Source organism: Triturus cristatus, chromosome 7 (assembly GCF_964204655.1).
Source record: "Triturus cristatus chromosome 7, aTriCri1.1, whole genome shotgun sequence".
Classification (NCBI taxonomy): Eukaryota; Metazoa; Chordata; class Amphibia; order Caudata; family Salamandridae; genus Triturus; species Triturus cristatus.
Window position 1 is genome coordinate 270,510,102 of NC_140590.1, and position 6,738 is coordinate 270,516,839.

A 6,738-nucleotide genomic window follows, 5' to 3' on the forward strand; every position below is an offset into this window, starting at 1 on the left:
GATTGATCGTACCACTTTTTAGACATATCATACATGCAGCTGCCAATAACTAAAGGACAAGTGCCTTTAATATTACCTTACAGAATGCTTTAGAATTCATTCGAACAGAAGAGCTGATGCATGAGAGAGCCCAGCTGATCTTGTGATGTGATTCTACTAAGCTGATCTAGACGGTATGGGGTTCCCCATGTTAGCCTAAGAGACCTTCTATTAGTATAATAAAACTATTAGTTACTAGAGAAAGGAGTGTGGCTGTTTACCACTGTCATTATTATTATGATTGCTCCTTTCATTGTGTATGGTATTGTAACAATGCTGATGGTTCTGATCTTAACCATTTGTCTGCTAGTGTTAGCCAAAGTACTGCATCTTAGGACACGAGGTTTATAAAATAAACTCTTTAAACTTTACCGTGTCTGTATCATTCTGTTGTGGACTGCTAAATAAGTACAAACAGGTATTTCAGATTCCCACCACTCCTGAGAAATATCTAAGTCGCATGTTCTGGTTTGTCTATACATTGGGACCGCCTAGCTAGATCTAGGCTAACGAATGGGACACTAAGCTAGTCGGATATGGGGTTCTTGGTTCTGAGGGGAGTTTCTGGTACACCACAATTCTCTGAGGTCCTGGTTTCCTGTGCATAGTTCTGTGCATACGCAGAATCCCTGCAACATAAACAATAATAATAATAAAAAGTGATGGTTCAAAATGAAAGTCACAGGACCTTGCTTAACATAAGTATCACAGTGCATAGTACTACAAATAGTGTTGCTTCAAATAAACTTGTATTTCACAACGTGTCTTCCATTGTGTGTAAAGTGACTGATAGTTTGTCTCTAGGTCCCCATTACCACTGTTAGCTTATCATTCTCATTGTCATTCCTATATGTACACACTTATTGCAATAAAAATAGTATTATACTTCTGTCACTGACAATGTATTAGTCTAATCGCCCCTTAAAGTAATTATGCGCTAAACCAAATACAGGATATCCACATGTCTTTAGCGGGCAAAGTATACCAAAGACCAGCTGCCAAGCCGAGGAATTGCAGACAATGGCATGGTACATCTAAGTTCCTAATTAGTGGCAGCCATATCGCCCACCTTCAAAATGTCCCCTACGTGTAACCGGCTTAGTCAGTATTCTCAAAGGGACAAGTCCTTTCTATTATGTACCTGATTTACTGGAGTCTGTACTCTTCTCAGTGCGGACCGCAGGGTATCTCTCTCTTTGTGAGCCTTCCCGCTTTTGCTTTATAACGTGTGTTACAAGTGTTACACTTGCGTTCTTCAACTGGAAGTGAAACCTTCTGCTTCCCAGTGAAGAGAATCATGGGAACTGTAGTTTAAACAAAGAGACTCCGGGTTGTCATACACGAATTACGTGTGGAATCACGATTTCTACTGTGTCTCTCTGTAATCTGCACAATCATGTAAACTTTACTTCTGAACATCATGTGATTTAGCGGGCATCCCAAAATGCGTAATGCTGGAATTTAAACGTGCCATGCATCTCAAATGTTTATTAACCACTTGTGGTTCGAACTAATGTAATTCAAGACTAGACATCTCTATACTACATTAATTAAGCGAAAAACTACAATCCAATTGTAAGTTTAATACTGTGAATAAATAAATGGTATCCAGTCTTGTAGTCCTATCTGTTATCTTGAATTTGAAATATAAAGGTGAACAGATGAAAACGAGGGCCATTTCATTGTCTATGAATACCACCAATTGTCAAAGTATTTGTGTATCAGAGAAGAATATATGTTATTATAATTAATGGATATAAATTATGTCCTGTCCAGTCCATAATTTTTCACATAAATATGGAAATTACAGATGTGCAGATTAATAACAATCTTATATTATCCACACTCACAAAATGAAGATACAGTGATGATATCATGCACAAGATGTCCAAACAATATTTAACTTGTACATATCAGACCACCAGAGTTTTAAAGGGCGCACCAGGGAATATCCTCATTGAGCCCTATAATATGGATCTTTGTCCGGAAGACCCATCTCTGTTCACGACGGAGAAGGACTCTTTCAAGGAGGCCCATGTTAATATCATATTTCGGTTTGTCAATAATGACCCACATCAGGTCATTTTCTGAATGGGCCATTTCCAAGTAGAGTCTAGTCATACGTGTGTTTGATTTTTTACATCTAAACACACTACGGTGTTCGACTATCCTGTGCTTAACTTACCTATTAGTCATACCGATATAACGGAGTGAGCATGGGCATGTGATCATATATATTACTCCACTCGTGTTACAGTTGGTATGGTTGTTAAGTATCCAAGGTGTCTCCAATGTCATGTCCAACTGTGTCGTGTGTTGAGTAAAAGGACATACAGAGCAGGTACCACACGGGAATGACCAGTGACTGGCAAGCTGCCCCAAAGTGTAGATTGTCTATTAACGGCCTGACTTGTCCTTGGTCTTGTGTGAACCAATAAATCACGTAGATTGCTACTCTGTTTCACCGCAAACAATGGTTTTTCTAAACTTAAATTCCCTGTATTGAGAATGTGCCAATTCTTGTTGATTGCTTTTTTGGTCTTATCAGTCAGATTGCTGAATGTAGTCACACAGACCATTCTGTCACTTTTAGGTTTTTCCTATGATTCTACTAAGGCAGCCCTATTGTTATTACATGCTCTCTTTGCTGCCGCCTGTATCAATCACTGTGGATATTGTCTTTCAGTTAATTCTTTGCTTAGATTAGTTGCATGTTTCTTATATTTGGTCAATTCTGTACACTTCCTGCGTAACCTTAAAAATTGTCCTACTGGAGGATTAGTCAATAAGGAATGTAGGTGAAAGATGTGATAGCTTAACAAGGAGTTCCTTCCCATAGGTTTTTGATAAGTTCCGCTTAAATCTTTCCTTCCTTCGGATACAATAAAAGGTCTAAAATGGACACTTTCTGAGTACTAGCTTCTCAGGTAAATCTCAAATTGCTGTCACATGAATTCAACCAGTTTGAGAAATCATCCAGTGATTTCTGGTCACCTTCCCAGATGACCAGAATATCATCTATGTACCGTCTCCAAATTTTCAATCTATCCTGGAAAGGATTCGTAATATTGTTTATGTCTTTGGATTTAAAACCGTGCATATACAAATTAGCCATACTGGGGGCACAGGTGCTGCCCATTGATGTACCTGTTGTTTGCCAGTAGAGATTACCTTCAAAGCTAAAAAAGTTTTCTTTTAAAGCCAGTCTGGCACACTGCATAACAAAAGCATTCAGTGTTTTATCGCCTCGAGGATGACCATCCAAAAGTATTTGAATCGTCTCCAACGTGTCGTCTTGTGGAATGTTGGTATATAACGATTCTATATCATATGTAACCATGATGCTGCTCTGTGGTTTGAATGGTACATCTTCCAATACTGTGAGGACATGTTTAGTATCTTGCAGGTACGATGGCATTTCTGCCACTGTTGGATGCAAAAAGTAATCAACAAATTGTGACAGTGGCTCTAAAACAGAGCCAATGCCATATACTATTGGACTACCAGGAGGGGGCCTCTGTTCCTTATGTATTTTCGGTAGAATATAGAACGCAGGTGTCCTAGGATGTTTTTGAATCAAGAAGTCCGCTTCTCCTTTAGTAATCCAGCCACGATTACTTCCCTCTTCGACTAGATTTATAGGTGTTTAAGGATGGCTGATCTACATCTGAATCATTTGAATCACTCCACTCATCAGAGTTTGATGTCCACTCATCCGTATCCCTTCTCCAACTACGGGTACCTCTCTTATAAGTCTTTCTACTTCCAGAGGTTTGGTATCCTTCTGTTGTATAGGGATAAACCTTTTCCAAGTTTTTTAAGTTTGGTAATTTTGAACTTGACCAAATCATCCTTTATTTCATTCAGGTTCTTTGAAATTTCTTCTAATTTCTTTTTATAAACTGTTACATATATTCCTGATTTAAGTTGAGTTTCCAACTTCTGAATCTCTATTACCAGTTGTTCTACTGTCTCTTTAGCTGTTGTGATAATCAACACTAACCAGTCCCTGGTACAACGCCAAGCTATTTTCGACCAATTAGTGACTAACAGGCATCAAAGGAAAACCCGGTCGCAAACGGGCAGATTCTCAGAATCTGCCCCTTTGCGACCGGTATTTTTGCATTTGGGATGCATCATCCCAAATGCAAAAATCACAATTTAAGCTATCTCTAAATTGCGATTACTTAAATTGAAATTGCATTTAAGGAATCCCAAATTGAGATTCCTTAAATGCAATGCATTAAAGTAAAACAATTAGCGATTTCGCTAATAGGGGGAGCAAATTACCATGAAGTTGAACTTCATGGTAATTTGCAAAAACTTTGAAAAATGCACTTTTGTGCATTTTCCAAAGTTTCATGTTGCGCACACACATGCCCCTAGGGCATGTGTGTGTGCAACATATGTGCACAGATCAATTCCAGGGGTGCAATAGGGTGTCATTTTGACACCCTTGCACCCTTGAAATTGCATGAGCAATTTGCGAGTACCTACTGGTACTCGCAAATTGCTCATGCAATCTCCAATTCATTCCTATGGGCCTGGAGGCCTGTAGGAATGAATGGGACGGCTTTCCTTAATTGCGACTCGCAATTTGCGAGTCGCAATTAAGGAATGTGTAGGAATCGCTATTTTTATAGCGATTCCTACATGCATAGGCTTTTGCTATTCCTTAATTGCGATTCCTTAATAATCGCAATTAAGGAATCGCAAAAGCCTACGTTGATGCATGTGCCAGAAAGATTTTATTGTCAAGGAAAAGTCTCGGTGCATTTGATACTATCAACCCTGGAGGAGCGATGTTCCCTCTTAGATATTCAGTCAAGATTGCAGCATGTAGAATATTCCTTACATGTTGTTTTTTAATATTACTCAACTTTGTCCAGTCCTCTGTGTGTGTCAGGGTTTGTGAATTATGTGTGTCCAATATACGAGGTGTTAATAGTATAACTTGTACTGTGTCCTCATCAAAAGCTAGTCCTGTGTTCTCTGTCATAATAATCCTATATAGTGATCCTATATAATTTCACTGCTGGGTAAGATCAAGTTCTAAACTAAAATGTATCTCACACCTGGGGAAACCAATCTGAACCCACAACCTAAAGCTGTTCTAACTTCAATCTCACAAAAGGGTTCTATAGCGGAGTAATATACATCCACGATAACACTCCAAATACACTGAACTCACACAAAATATCGGGATGTGTTCTGTTGTTATGGTGTCGGTGCATGGAAGTGACGGGGCATGTGTCTTTTAAAAATGAGAACCCTCACTCACCCAAAGGTGACATGCTTCATCATTGGGTTCCCTCTTGCACACTGTAACCGCAACGTTTACAGTGTGGGCTACAACTCTCCTGTAGGAAGAGGAGTGTGAGGTGTTTTGATCTTAAATCATCCAATGGAAAATACGGAGTGAGGGGCAGAGTGCAAATAAAGTGAAGTGAAAAAGTGTGTTATAACTAGCTCATGGGAGACAAAATATACTTGTATTAGTGTCTCCGATGGTTATGATTAAAAAAGCTTAGTGAATAGGGGTATGGATGTTCCCTATTAGAGTAAGGTCAACATGTTTCTGCCTTACATGACCTGTCGGATCATGGCATTCATCAGGACCCCCTTCCGGTCACTCTGCTATCCAAGTGTAAAAATCATATTCAGCAAGGAAATACCATACTTATTAATGATGGCATCCGTCACTGTCTTACCAGCTGCAGTATGGTCCACAATCTACAAAAAATATATATATATCTGCATTAAACATTTTGCATATACGTGCGGTTATAAGCGTGCACGTACACAGCATTGTGTCCTCCACCTCACAACACGCGTGATGAAACATAATTGATAATGCTTCTAAGTAAACGATCTCCCCACTATGGTACTATTAATGTACCACCTCCTTCTTGAGGTCCTTTTTTTGACAGATCATCAATATCTAAAATGTATAAACAATAATAATAATAAAAAGAGATGGTTCAAAATGAAAGTCACGGGACCTTGCTTAACATAAGTATCACAGTGCATAGTACTACAAACAGTGTTGCTTCAAATAAACTTGTATCTCACAACGTGTTATCCATTGCATGTAAAGTGACTGCTAGTTTGTCTCTAGGTCACCATTACCAATGTTAGCTTATCATTCTCATTGTCATCGTCATTCCTGTATGTACACACTTATTGCAATAAAAATAGTATTATACGTCTGTCACTGACACTGTATTCGTCTAATCGCCCCTTAATGTAATTATGCGCTAGACCAAATACAGGATATCCACATGTCTGTGATACTTATGTTAAGCAAGGTCCTGTGACTTTCATTTTGAACCATCTCTTTTTATTATTATTATAGTTTATACATTTTAGATATTGGTGATCTGTCAGTAAAAGGACCTCAAGAAGGAGGTTGTACATTAATAGTACCATAGTGGTGAGATCGCTTAATTAGAAGCATTATCAATTATGTTTCATCACACGTGTTGTGAAATGGAGGACACAATGGTGTGTATGTGCATGCATATAACAGCATGTGTATATGCAAAATGTTTAATGCAGATGTATATATATTTTTTGCAAATTGTGGACCATACTGCAGCTGGTACCACATTGACGGATGCCATCATTAATTAACCTCTGCATCCGCCCTATATTAACAATGAATTCTAGTACTTAAAAGTAAATTAAAACTCACTTACC